Here is a 15,365-nt window from a genome sequence, read left to right as displayed (position 1 = left end):
CTGCAAGCTGCTTCCTCCTCCAGTCAAAATCACCACCTTTGTGGCTGAGGATAACTGAAGAGGGTGCCCTTAGAAAGCCCAATAACATTAAGTCAGCTAGAGAAGTCATTGTTCAGCAATGCCAGACACTGTCTCCCCACTGGTTTCAGAGTAACAGCCGTGTTAGTCTGTATTCGCAAAAAGAAAAGGAGTACTTGTGGCACCTTAGAGACTAACCAATTTATTTGAGCATAAGCTTTCGTCAGCTACAGCTCACCCAACCCAGAAAGCGAACTGGGAAGGCGAACAAAACCTGGGCCTACTGCATGGCAGTGCAGACCATTAATCGGCATTAGGTCACAAGGCTGGACAACTTGTGTGGCATTTCGAGGAGGGAACTGGGCGGTGAAGATAAGAGCCATTTACAATTAGAAAGATATTCTCCATCCATAACATTCAGGCTGGACAACATACAACATTTCTGAAAGAGTCAGACCTAGCAGTCTCTGCAACAGTATACCTAGCAAGGTGGCGGAAGTTCCATAGCTTGGTTCATTTAAGACTGGTCTTGGAGAAATCTATGAAGAGTAGACTATAAAGAACAATCCTACCATACCCAGATTGTGAAGAAATAATCTAAAAGGTCTTTTTGATCTCCAGTTTCTGCAATTCTAATTCAATTATAAGAAAGATAAAATGTGGGACTTATTTGACCAGTGCATGTGCAAATGACTGTGTTCATGTGTACGCAGATACACTTAATTTATTAGACATATACTGGAATATGTATTGCACTTTATCAGTAATTAAACAATTATAGATTATCTATTTTATATATGTGTATATATACCTACACCCACAGCTATGCTTCCTCGTTCCCAACTTCTGCCTTGCACTTTCCTTGGCAGTTGTAATTACTGGAGGAAGGAGCTGAGGGACATTTAGTAGTTCATGGTGGGGAGAGAGCTAAGGTCCTCGAAGGACAAACCATGGCCAAAGGAGTATATAGTGGTGCTGGCATTCCAGGGAGCCTCAAGTAGGAACAATTGCACATAAACTACTTCTGGTAGGAAGAAGGGAATCCAAGAAGCTAGAAGCACCCACCTGCAAGTAGAAAAGCCATGAAGGATACAACTCAGGAGAAGAAGACCCTTCTTCTCTGGGTTAGCTGCAGCCTCATCAAGGGGACCTGTGGAAAGGAATGTGGTCCATGGTGAAAAAGGGAGGATAGAATATCTAGAAGCATTTGAATGATCTGGTAAGCTGGCAACAGAAGCTGCTTCTCCACCAGCAGCTGAGGCATCAGTTTCAAGGTCTTGATGGCCACTGTCTTGGTCACAGGATGAGCTAGACCTGTGTTCACAAGTTTTAGATAGCTGTAAACATCTCTATCGTGTAAAGGCTTTGTTTGTAATGTGCCATCCATAGTAACTAGTGGTGACAATATCTCATCATTCCTACAGAGCATATGGCTCCCTTCATATTTAACCATTAATGGTTGTGATCATATATAGTGGTTGCTTTGGGGTTTCTGTGCAAATAATGCCAGCCCATAGAGCTCCATTTCAGCATATCCCCAGCTCCAGTAGTGCTGCATCTTATTTCAAGAAGGGCAAATTTCTAGGGAAGGCCCGAATAGTTATGGGAAGTGTTCTCAACAACAAACAAGGGAAAGGGAAGGAAATCAAAGTGGCAAGGCACCAAACACAGCAATCGAGTCAAGCAGAGAATGACTGGGGAGTGAGCTAAAGACTGAAAAAGCTGATGACCAGAAACATTCCAGAATGGAGACAGTAGCACCATACCGAGCAGAGCCTAGCTCACAGCTAGTATGGCTTCCATTACCAAAGAAAACATCTGAGCTAATGCATGAAAGAGGCACTCCAAAAGAAAAACAGTAAGCTTGTGCCCTTCCACTTTGTTTATTTTTTATGTGAGAAATTCTGGGTTTGTCTACCCTCTTTTTCTTTACAGATTCTATAGGCAACTGAAGAGTTAATGAGATCATGATATCACCACTGCCTATCATGCTGAGAAATATTATCTCATTGTTTCCTTGTACTACCTTTCAGTCTGTATCCCTCTCTTGTCTCTTGTCTTATACTTAGTCCCTGCCCCTTTAATCTTATAATCTGTTTTTTTGTGTTGTGTTTGTACAGTATCTAGCACAATGGCATTGTTCAAGATTAAGCACTTCATCCCTTCCCTTCTCCAGGTCCCTTAAGGAGACCTCCTGTGAATTCAGGAAAAATATGAGTTGATTTTCCTGATCCTTCATAAGGTAAAAACAAGCAGTTAAAGTAAGTGAAAAATGCATGTGTGTATGTGGGGGAAGGACCCAAAATCTTTCAAGCCTTCATATAGCAGCAAAGCAAGGCCATGTTTTCCCTTTGCAGAGAACCTTTAACAATAGTTAATGAGGAGGGCAAGAAAGAAAACTACCTATTTTGGAAAGGAAACGTTAGACGTCGTTTGTAACTGGCCATTCAGATGGGGTTAGCAGGCTATACTAGTGAGATAAGAAAACAATTTGTCACAAGTAAACATCCACCCATATCTGTGATTCAGTGGCCCCACACTTAGGGATAGTCCACCCAAAGTATGTCTGCTTATTGAAGCTTCCATGCAGCTGAAATCCATCTAATTTAAATACCGAATGCCATCTGAGACATAAAACGTTTTGCCCAATGTCACACAGTGAGTGGCAGAGTACGGTTTCCTAATCCTTTGTTCTAGCCACTGGACATAACATTCTGTAGTGGGGCTGGTCTTGTGTATACGCCAGTGGAGGAGAAATACGGGGAGCGATCAGAAGAGTGGGAGGAACAGGTAACACTTCCAACACATGCTCAACTTAGAGCATTTTCTCGCCTCTTTTTTTGAAATGGGCCGTTGTCTCCAACATAAAATTCCACCCACTAGCAAATCCCTCTTTAGTATCAGAACCAAACCTATTGTCTATTGTTGCTATTTACAGTTGAATAGCTACGCTGTTTAACTCCAAAGCCAACTGCACTTCAGTAATAGTGAAGCCATCTTTGTATATATTTTAAAATCAATTTTGGATCCTTTGGTATGAAAACCACTCTAGAAATGTAAGAAAATAATCTTTGTTTAGGTGAAAAATACGTAAAGCTAAATTCTTCTCTCAGACGCTTAAGTCAATGGGAGAGGCACGGATGTGTCTGAGAGCAGAATTTGATCCTTATGATTTTGCATAATTGTCATTTGTGCACAAGCAACATGTCTTAATATCCCTTTCAATTTTTCAGCTTCAATTTGCCTTTTCTTATGTATGCACACAGTACCTCACACTCACATAAAGTGTTTTATAAAAACAGATTGATTTCTCCTAGCTTGTGTTTTAATATTGTTGACAATGGCCTTAAATTCCTTTGGCCCACAGTACAGACCTCTGAATACTGTTATATGTCCTCTGGACTGTGAAATATTCTGTGTATGCAAATGAAATCTCAAATAACACCAGCCCTCGGCTTTAGTACAATAGTCTGTTGGCCCGATTCTGCTTCCATTAAATTCAACAGGAGCAGAATCAAGACCTATGTCCATTATTTGTCCTTAGCTGGTCACTTATTTGCTCCTGTGTTTGGGAAAACAGAAATAAAATGAAAAAATCATGAAATCGTACAAGTCTTCACAAAAAACACCATAAATACAACAATGTTTTTATTAAGGTAGGAAAAAAGGTTGATGGCCAATATGCAACTTTAAGTAAACTTTTTGACACCATTGACAAATTGGCAAATTTCTGATTCAGGCTCCTTTATATACTTTCCTTGAACAAGTCAAATCAGATCAGAATCTTTCTCCATGCTAGAAAGTGTTAGCCCGAAGTTTATCTAAATCAGTACATTAGACGTTTGATTGTGATCTCAGGTACTCAGAGATCACCTTACAGCTCAAAACAAAGAAACCAAACAACCTCATTTGTATATTGTGGGTACCAAGCACCACAGTCAATTTCACAAGATAAGCTGCTATATTTCCTGATGATCCTTATCTGGAGCTAGAATCAAAGGAATCGGGCCTAAAATCTTCAGTTATTCTCTTCCGCTTTCATCCAAATATATTACCCGAGACCTCAGACCTGCAAACATTTACTTATAGGAGTAGTCCTATGGGCTTCAATAAGCTACTTGCCAAAGTAAAGTTACTCACAGCCCTCAAACTACATCCTTGTACTTTTGGCATAGTTATGCCCAACAGTTGATTCCTCAGAATAAATAAACTTAAGTATGAAGTATTTATCGTACTGAAAAATAAATGTAAAATTTTGGTAGGGAAAATTCTCATTTAAAAAGAAAAAAATATATTAATCAGAAATATGTAAGATTGGAATTACAGGGAAGTGAAAACCTGCCACAGATACTACCCAGAAAGAAACTACAGCTGAAAATGATCAGTGAAAAATAGATTAGCTAGAATGGTCAACAAATAGAGGCAAGTTGGCTAAATTGTTAATTAGTAGATTGTACAAGGATAAAAACCCGTCAGCATTCACTGTCATCAGCAAAATTGTTTTGTAATGGGTTTCTCATGTTGGAATGAAAAGAAAGAAAATTATGTCTGTTATTTTGTAAGAAAGAAAAAAAGAGGATAAAAAAAACTTCATTTAACAATCTTCATATTAACAGTGATAAAATGGCAGTACATCTGATGCTTTGACAAAAATTTCTCTGATCCAAGCTTGTTTATCACTCAACTTCCACTATCACCTCAAAGGAATTATTTTTCCTTCTTAATTTTGGTTACATTCATATGAAAAACTCATCCTAAATCCATCTTGTTGGTTCTAAATGTGCTGCAGACTTTTGTTTGCAAATAAGAATGACTGAGCCAAACCCTGGTTTCCTTACAAATGTGAGTTGTCCCTCTGAGGCCAATGGGCCTCATACTACTTGTATTAAAATAAATGGGACTGTACTCACATGAGCAAGGCAAGATGGCCATTGTTTTTATTTTTTGTTTCAGACATCACTTGCAGATGGATGCATTATGTAGTTTATGGCCGATAACTGTAATCTGCTGAATTGCTGTAGCAAAGACGATATAGCAAGGTTTTTTATTGTTTCTTACTTCCGTTATAAGGTGGGGTTGGTTTTTTTTTTTTTAAGTATTAGAAAGAAATTCAACTCAAGGTTAATTCTTAGGGCCAATTTCTGCTCTGAGAATTCTTACAAATAATCTCATTTACTTGAAACGTGTACAGCAAATAATGCCATTTGGCAAATGAGAAGTATTTGGCCTTTACATACATAGGTTTTCTATTTGTATCATTCCTAACAGACTTACCATTTACCACATTGTCTTTCACAGAAGATTCTCTTGCCCATATAGTGGATCTTTGAATAAATATATACAAAGTCAAATTACCATTAAGGCTGACTTTTGCTACACAAATGCTTGTTTTAAGGAACTGCTTTATAACATCCTCAGGGATTCCATTACAATTTTCTTTGAATTTAAAAAACTTATAAAACTATTGTAGATATTCCTTCCAATAAAGGCACAGACGCTGCATTCCTCACATATCCAGAACTTCCATTGACTTCAGAATCAGCCCACTAGAGTAAATGTTTAGGATTTCATTTATGTTTTATTCTCTTCCCTTGTTTTGATTGTTCTATTTGTTTCCTTTTGGGTGTCTCCCTTTTTGTTTCCATTGGATAGTGAAGTCTTCTTATGGCCTTGATCCTGAAAACACTTAGGTACGTCAGTGACTTTATGGACTTGTGTAGTCCTATGGAACTCAGTGGGAGTTTGTACATGTTCATATGTCTAAGTGTTTGCAAGATCGGGGGCGGGGTGGGGGCGGGGGTGGTTGGTTGGATGGTGAAAACTACCTGTTGTGTAGAACCATGTCTGCTCTATTTTTACACTGATCCAGTGTCTCCCATGCCTGAGCAACTGTGGCTGGAATGTAGCCTATGGACTAGCGTCTCAACCACATAAGAGGCTGGACTCCATCCCTGTGCCCTAGCCTCTGCACGGAGGTGGATATCACCTCCTCAGATCACTTGCACTTATCCCATATACAGTCCAGTTACTTTATGCCAGTGGAGTAGATTTCACAGGACACTTTCACCCTAAGCCAAAAATCCATATAAACCAGACATGCAATTCTTATATTGGGATGTATTAACACACTTTTCACCTTTCATTCTACGTCACTATAAACAGAGTTCTTTTATTTTTTCCACTGAATATATATTTTTGCATCTTATACCATTCAGATCTGCAAAAAACAATAGAAAGAAAAATTCCTAAAAGGAAAGGAATTGACTAAGGGTTTCCTCCTTTATGGGTTGTCCCATAACTCCTGTTCATTCTTATGGAGTTATGGTCTGGAACCAGAAAGTAATACACTGTACCATGGTAAGAGTGATTTGATTCCACTTATTTTTATTCTTAAGGCAAAAGTTATATTCAATTATTTAGTGCAAAGTTATGGTGCTTTAAATAAGAATAAAAACAATAGGCAACAATTTCAAATGTGGTTGCTTGAAGTTAGGCTCCTAAATTTCATTGGCCTGGAAATTTTGACCAATAAATAAACAAATAAATAATAATAATATAAATGTGGTCTTGGTTATTTGATGTAATGTCTACAAAATATTTGGATTTAAATAGTTAGGTTTGAAACTTAGAAATATTTTTAGATCCATAATTCAAATTAAACTATTGAGCTTCATCAGGACAGCTCAGGTAAAGCAGGCAAGCAGGATTTGTTCCTAAGTGGCTTTATATACTATCTCAGATAATATTTCTCCTTTGGCACGTTAGACACTTTGCAGAGAAGTGTTCGTGACTTCATGTTACCTGTCCCTGTGACATGACAGTACGTCTCCAAGAAAAAAAAATCATGATGTCAGGTGATCGACAAAATCTTTCTAACCTTCAAGGACAAACCATTCCAACTGAGACAGGAGAACAAGCAGCAAGAACTACTCTACTGTATGTTTTCCCTGCGGAGGCACGCATGACGCCCATCACTCGGATAAAAATTATACCTTTGCATAGCAAGGAGATTGTCGCCCTATAACGTTCCTTCTCATACACAGCTGTGTATGTATGTTTGTGTGCACAGCTAATGTACATGCGCGCGCACACACTGTGAGATATATACACAAAACGTGTAAAATACTTTGCTTTTGGATAGATACATTTAGGCCCAAATCCTGCTCACCTAATTGATGAGTTATTTCACTGAAATGAATAGGGCTCCTGGAGGGCCTGAACCAAAGCCGATTTAATTCAGTGGAAAGACTTCCATTGGCTTCAGTGGACTTTGGATCGGGCTTTGAATAAATTAGGTGAGCAGGGTTTGGCGCATAGCAATATTAAATTCCAAAGTTTTTTGTTGGAACGTCAGTGAATTTTTGTGACAGGCCTTTTTTGGCCTGACTATTTCAGTTTGTATTATTACTCCTTGCAATTTTCCTCAACAGCTTTACATTCTCCTAAACTATTGAAACTACCGTATGCTGATAAATAGATAATAGATTTATTATATGCTATTTGTTAACTTCTGCTGCCAGTGAAAATATTTTTACATACACACGTACCTGCATACATGTACATACACATGCACATGTGCACACACACTCACGTACAGTATACTCGACTTTATCAGTGCATGTTTATTCAGGAAATCTCCTTAACTAGAATGAGTCAAGAGACTGATTGAGTTTAATGACAGTAAATGGGAATGTCCATTGTTTACCTGGGACAGCATTAGCAAAAATTCCACTTACTGGGAGACATATTTATCAGGTGCCAATGGGTTAAGTGGTGTTATAGAGCTATGAAATTCTAAGTTGTGATCTTTTCACTCAGAAGCATCCATATTAAGAAGAAAAGAAAAAATAAAGATGAAATGCAGTGAATATAATTTTTACATTGTACAATGGTTTTTTTCAGGCCTAGTCAGATTTTGTTTTTTAAAAAGGTATCTTCTCTTAACTGGGATACCCACTTAAATTATGACAGCAAGTGAAATATCCAAATTAAGAGTATTCTACTGTGTGTGTGTGTGTGTGTGTGTGTATATATATAAAGATCAAATAAGTGACAGCGAAGAAAACACATAGCAAAATGGGTTAAAATAATTGAATTTCAGAGCAAGAAATGATTGCTATAGAGCCAATCCTCTTCTGATACAAGTCTAAGGGACCTTTGCTAATGGCTTCAGTGGAATCAGAACTGGGTCCATAAGCCATGAACAACATGTGAAGTTAAATGACTACATTATGCACACAGATATATTATAACAGGTTACCATGCCTTTTGTATTTATGGCTGTTATGAGTATCACTGATTAGATCCCTATTTGCAAGGGATTATTACTCGGCCATATTTAGTACACCGAGTGCTGAAAAGTAGCATCTCTGCTCTCGTCTGGACACCTGCTTTTTATTTTTAAAAATAAATTAAATTGGGAAAAATCTAGTTTGCCCAGGAACGATCAGAGCAACAAACAAAGAAAAGAATCTGCAGCCTGTGGGACATGAGTTTGGTGGGTCTCAACCCAGTTCCCAGTGGACAGGTGTCCACATAAAAATCTTCATCACAGCTGCACTAAATGGCTTCTTTTAGGCAGTCTCAGCAGCAAGGCCCTAGGAAACTGAACTCCCCGCTCACCCACAAAGGTCGTTCCTCTAACTTAGAGTTGAGGAACATAGCCAAGGGACCACATGGAGCAGAGGAAAGGTGAAGCCCGAGTCTCTCCTGTTGCTGGGCTTTTTGAGGACGTGAACGTTGAGCTCCGCCAACGTCCTGTCTTTCACCAGCACTAAATTCGACAGAAACAGTTACAAATAATAACAAAGAAAAATGCCTACATTAGGTGATGTATTTAAAAGTCTTCCTCCACTCTTGGAATATGATCATTTGCGTTAAACTGAAATTTAGCAAGAACTTAATTTTCAACATGGTTGAGAGATTTTGCTGCAGATTGAGGGGAGAAAGGGAAAAAATAAATGTAAATTTAAAAAAAAGGATCTAATCCTGCAAACACTTACTTCGAAGAGCAGTGCTTGCTACTGGGAGAAGCCCTATCATGGACAAGCTGAGTCCTATTATAAGACAGCTCAGAATAATAAGCACTCCATTTGGTAATGTGAGCACTTGCTGGACCAGGCTGAAGTTACTTTATTTAGAGAAATAGCTGCGGTGTTTGAAAATAGGGGGATAAAGGTCTGTGTCAGGGGCTAGTTGCATGTATGTACAGCTGCCATTTTGAGACTATATTCTCCTGGCTATCTGGTTAAAAACAGGGTTAAAACAAAACAAACCAAAACCAAAAATCCTGACTATCGGTTGCATGAAACACAGCCAATCACTGGTTAATATACAATTTTTTAAAAGGCTTAATTCTATAAACTAAGATATAATAGATTAAAACATGCTGTTACTGACTGCAGGGTAAATAATACTGGATGTGCCTTAAAAAGTCAGCAGATGTTTATTTATGAAATTGCCTATAATTTCATTTGCATACAATGAAATCTGGTGAGTAAGTAGTACATATTTTAAAAATTCTTAGAACTCTTGACTCTCGGGGAGGTGATTACATTTTTTCTTTATTATTCATATTTTCTATGCGTGTGTTATAGGTGCATGGGTCTGTGTGCACGCACACACACACACACACACACAATCCTGTAATATTTATATGTATACATACATAAGCACACATACATACCAACAAATAAAAGGAATCTGATCTGCATGAAATATGTTAAAATTATTATATCAACTTAAAATTCATATTTTTAAACATCATAACCTTTGTGTCTAATAGTATCTTAGATGATCAAAACTGAAAGCATTAAATAAATCTAATGTGATATCTCACCATGTATGTTATTTATTTTTCCTGTCTCATTTCACTCAGCTTGGCCAGTGAAAATCAGCCAGTCATTTTCACTGTCTAGCCATTTTCACCTCCTCACCATCATCTACAAGTACAAATCTGTTGCGTTTGGCTTTCTAACATCACACATAAACATTTTAATATGAAAAAGAAATGGTTTTAATTTGTTTGTTTTTTTTAAATCAGGAGAACATGCCTTTTCCTGTCAGAGCATGTAGCCCTTCTCCAGACACTCTTTTTGTTTTTAAACTAAACAAAACGTTGGATTTAAAAGAGTTTTACAGGGTTGCTTTAAAAGAATGTTGTCGGTCACAGTACTATGTGCCTGATCCTGCACACTCTCTGAGCTTAGAACTACCAGCTGGGGTCAACTTCACAACTTGGCCCCTCCCATCAGACTTAAGTATTTCAACCTAGTAGTAAAGCCTGGTATTAGGAGCCCAGGGCATAACGGATGACCTGACAGAACACAAACTATGTCAGCTCCGGGCACAAATGAGTGACTTACACTTTGAATTATCTTGCTTCATTCAGTTAAAATCTGATCCTTTCCCACAATTTTATCATAATATTATATCTATTTTATACACACATATAAATACTGATGTAATAATGGGATGCATAATAATGCATTCTCTATATGTGCATTGGATTCTTCATTCATGCCTTTGCATTCCTAAACCTATCACAAAATAAGGACTGCATAGGGTGACCACCTTTGTCAGGTGGGAATAAGAGAAAACCACATGAAACATAAAGGACATTGTAAGGGACGTTTTAGGGAAACACCATTGCCCTTAGCATATCATGTATTTTTCTCTCCAGTGTGCATTTCTACTGCCCTCAAGTATACAATGCAATCATCATAAGCATTCATTTAATGTTTAAAATGACACACTATCAGTTTTAAAACATTTCAATACATCTTAAAATAAGGGATGGATGGTCACCCTCAGGGACAAATCAATTAAATAAGGGACAGTTCCTTAAAATAAAGGTTGGGTGGTCACCCTAGACCACATGGTCCTGGATATACATCACCATTTTCAAAGCCATCAGCAATGTATTGCCACTAGCTGATTCATTCTCATCTGTCATAGTACCTGCAGAGTGCTAGGCACACGCAACACACACAGTTGCATATGCCAATCTAAATAACCTGGGGCATAGACAATGATTTTGATGGGCACTAGTACAAAACCCTCTGGTACATAGAGTGCTCCTTCATGTTTATATCAACAGACCCTGCTACCTCCCTTCTGGTCTCTGATGGACTGCATGTGGCAGAAGAGAGTGGCCACTCCATCTAGCAAGCACTTGGGCAGATTCTTCTGCTGTTGCTGGGCAGACTCATGCTGATTCCTGTGCTTCGTGCCCTGCATGCCAGCTCTTCCCATTCTGCATTTGACATGAGTGCTCATCTTATGCATTGCAGGGAACAAAAGTGGAGAACCTGGGTGATAGAGGAATCTGTTGAGGACCCCCTCCAGTAATAGCATTCTGGAAATTGGGGAAGACGCCAAGGGAGAGGGAAAGAGATGGGGTGGAAGGAGAGAGAGTTAGGGAGGAGGGACAGGAAATGGAAATGGGGGGAGAAATGGAAGGAGAAAAAGAGGGAAAGAAATGGAAAATAAGCATGATGAGACATCTCTTATGCCATTGAGTTCCATTTATTATGCCACCTACGTCATACTATATTTTGCTGGCAGGCATATTGCAGCTGGATACGTCTACATGGAGGAAGGTTGTTGCTTTGATGGGGGCGGGTTTGGGAGTTAATGTTGGACAGATTTTTAAAATAAATCTACATGTAAAAGTGTCGGATCTTTAATTTTTTTTGGATTGCAGGGGACGGGAGAGTTACAAAATGTTTTACAAAAATAACGGTGCCCCCCAAAGCTGTGTGCCCCTACCCCATGTTTTGGGGCATCTCTCCTGTTTCCTTAACTCACATGTTCCCCTCCAACTCTCACCACAAACACACCTTGTGGCTTGTTATTACTCTGTTATCTATCAAACTGAGGCCTCAGTCCTGCAATCAGATCTGCAGAGGTGAATGCTTGCATGTGGAACAAGAGTCCACCCATGGAGATCCAAACTTAGGACTGGAGCCTTAGATGACATGTCCCTCGGGGCAGGGACCTCATTAGATTTTTTTTCTGTAAAGCTCCATGTGCTGGGATAAATTAAAACAACACCATAATTAAGGATATTTAAAGAGGGAACCAGAAAAGGATGGGTGACTGGCATCATTTTGTCAGAAGGGAGATGGGCTGCTCCTCCAGACATCAAGAATGTCAGCAAGTCACCAGATGGGCATTCCAGACAGAGAAAGGCAAGGGCATAAAGACATTTCATTGTTGGCTTTTGTATCTTTCATTGGGTGCATGCAGCTCTGGTTACTTAAGTTAAAATAACATTGCTGCCTTTACATTCTGTATATTGAGGTTAAATAACTGGTAGAATTGGCTGCTGGCTACTTCTTCCCACCCTTCCTCATTGTTAAGTGGCCTTTTTTTTCCTGTTGTCCTCTCTGGAGAAATGCTGACCTTTTTTCCAGAGTGGATGCTGTGTGTCATTCATTCCCTGTATGATCACACCCACATCCATTGCCTTCCATTCTTGTGCCTCCAGCATTATGGACAACACCCACATATGTTTCCAGGGGTGTGGGCCTTGCTCCCTCTATCATAAAACATTAATATTTCCTAGAGTAAAGAAATCAGATCTGCAGAGTGTATTGCTAAAGGGAAAAGTATAAATATTTTGGGTCAGATCCTGAAGCCCTTCCTCCCCCAGGTAGGTTTAATTGGAACGACTCGAGTGCATATGGATTCTTCAGTGAGGAAAAATAGCAGCATTGGGTCCTTGTAAGAGGGGCATGGAATTTGCATTTAGCAAATGTTTCCCATTTCCTCTTTCAATTTTAAAAATGTGTCCATTAAAAAATAACGTCCTCAGAAGATATTTTCTCTGATTTCTACTTTCAATAAAGGTTTATACCCAAGCAGAAAACATTCAGAATTTCCCAGTAGTGACCCTGGGTCATTTTTCTGCCTACTTTAGCCTAACTAATTTAAAATATCATTATTCTAGTCTGTTTACTTACAGCTCATTTAAAGCAGGAAACAAAGGAACAATTCTTCCCCTCGCCACACCCGTCTTTACTGGCTGCTTGACCAAGAGATTGGTGCAACCCTGAGTGCTTTGTCCTCTGAAAAGATACCTGCCCAACATTAGCCACCTACTCCCAGTTATCAAGGAAAACTTTCAATAACCATTTCAGTGTCTCCCTCTAGCTAACAAATGGGCTGGACTGGGAGGACCAAAAAAGTATAATGTTTGTCTCCCTTCTCCACTGCCCACCTGCCAGTCCTCCTGTTCTCCTGCTTGGGAATGGAGTGGGCTGCTTGCACATTGGAGATCATAATGCAACAATCTAGTGGTGATACGGCATACACAGGAAATCACACCTTGCCTCTAGCTGACCGCTTGACAAGGCCACTTGGTCTCCTGGGGTTGTTATCAAGTGATTTAATGCAAGGAGGCAAGACAGCTCTCCCCAAATGATCCCAGTACGTAGCACTGCTACTGTACATGTGAAGATATGCACAATCATCACCACACCTGAAAATTCTGCCTGTGGTTAACTGGCCTGGGGATTGGAACCCTGACGGTTGGGGGCAACTCTGGCAGGGTGGGGCACCATCTGGTTACAATTTCAGGCTGGTTCTAGGATAAGGAAGATCATATTAAAAATAAAACTCATGTCATGATAGTGCTGTGATTCATTTCTATATGTGCAAAAAGAATAATTAATAAAGCAGCTTCTATTGTCCTTCACAATCCATCAGAACAGCACCAATGAATTTGCTGTAAAATATATGACTGCAATTTCTGTGTTTTGATTTTTAAGTGGAAAAGCTTGATTTACACAGACAAGTTTTGTAGCTATCTACTATAAACTAGTCAGCTTTGACTACCTAGAATTAAAATAAGTTACTGAAATATACTCAACATATTTTTTGTTTAGCCATCAATGCACCTGGGTGTATTTTTCTGCAGGATACCATGTCACTTATACAGAAAACTGTCTACATTTAAATACTGTGCAACTTCCCTTCTCAGCTCCAAACAAAGTCCACACAACTCGCAGCGAGTCAGAATATATTTCCTTTCTGGGGTTTGTTTTTATTCACAAAAAGAAATCAAAGTGAAACAACACAAAATCCAGCCCAAGTCTTTTCCTCAGGCTTGGCTGCTCCCAGGGTTCCTCTCTCAAGACTGCTCAGCCCATGCATTATGTCCTTTTCCATCTCCCTTATACTGGGGATTAATGAGCTAATGAGCAAGAATATACTGTTTGCTAAAATTTCCCACCATTGCTACCACTGGTTCAGTTTAATCAAGGATCGTAATGCTATGACCCCTAGTGCAGACAATGTATTGGTGACACCCTGTATTTTAAGCACTGCATCATACAGCCCTGTCCGTCCACACCCTGCCCCCAGTATTTCCACTGGTGAAACTGAACTGGTGGTAGCCACACAGGGAGTATTTTTTGGGGGGAAAAAAAAGCAAAAAAAAAAAGCCTAGTATTGACACCCTAAGTGAGTCAGCAGAACCTACTTAACATTCCCCAGCAGGGTCATTACCTACTAACAAGGTGAGGTTTTCATTTCTGTTAGAAAGGATAAAGACAAATATTTTCATTTGGGGAAAAAACAACAACCAGGAGTATGTCTGGAAGTTTTACAGCCAAAAAGATTACTTTGTATACAAGTCCTGAAGAGTAAATATATATATTTTAAAATAAATATCTTGATTAAATAAGAGATTAGTAGCTTTTCAATAGCAATTTAAAGTTATCAAAAATTGCAAAAACAACAAAAAAGATTGTCCCCAATTGTACTACTACTACTACTAGTAGTAAATTTAATTTCTGAGCATCCTGTTTTGGAAGGCCTTATTTACAAATCTGCACGCAGCATACCAGTTACCCAACTCTTGATTAGCATTGTATCCAAATGATTGTCAGTAGAATAATCTATTTAAAAGAGAATGAATTGGGACTGACTTATAGGTAATCTGTAAATGATTCAAATATTAATAAAAGTTCGGTGATGGGGGGGGGGCAAAAAGGGGGTCAGCCACTATTCCATGCAGTTTATTACTCACATAACAGTTTTTTAGCAGGTGGGGCTTGACGTATTTCCTGGTGTGTAAGTGGTAGTGATACAGGAGGCTTAGAGGCCTTGTGCAGAAATTGCATTCATAGGCCCTTAGCCTCTATATAATTGTATTAAGCATGCTGACAGACACAACTTAACATGCCCTCACCCCATGATCCTTGCAATGTACTCCTTGGTCTTTTTACCAATCTTAAGTGTAGTGACAGTTTAAGATTTGTTATGCCCTCTTTCAGGGGAGATGATATGCTGGCTTGGCAGGAGTATGTACTCAATGATCTAATACGCCTTTTCTATCTCTA

The 15,365-nt window shown here is 39.0% G+C and overlaps 1 protein-coding gene across 3 annotated transcripts in view; it reads right to left on the bottom strand.

Moving 5' to 3' along the window:
- Window positions 1–15,365, bottom strand: part of HSD17B12 (hydroxysteroid 17-beta dehydrogenase 12) — a 255,125-nt gene that overhangs the window by 217,727 nt on the left and 22,033 nt on the right. For all 3 annotated transcript variants that reach the window (XM_074955307.1, XM_074955309.1, XM_074955308.1), the window contains exon 3: window positions 1,084–1,168. The gene's annotated coding sequence lies outside the window, so the exon portion shown is untranslated. The remainder of the gene's footprint in view (window positions 1–1,083; window positions 1,169–15,365) is intronic.

This window comes from Natator depressus, chromosome 6 (genome assembly GCF_965152275.1).
Source record: "Natator depressus isolate rNatDep1 chromosome 6, rNatDep2.hap1, whole genome shotgun sequence".
Taxonomy (NCBI): domain Eukaryota; kingdom Metazoa; phylum Chordata; order Testudines; family Cheloniidae; genus Natator; species Natator depressus.
Note: the sequence above shows the minus strand (reverse complement) of the source record. Positions and strands in the feature narration are given on the sequence as shown.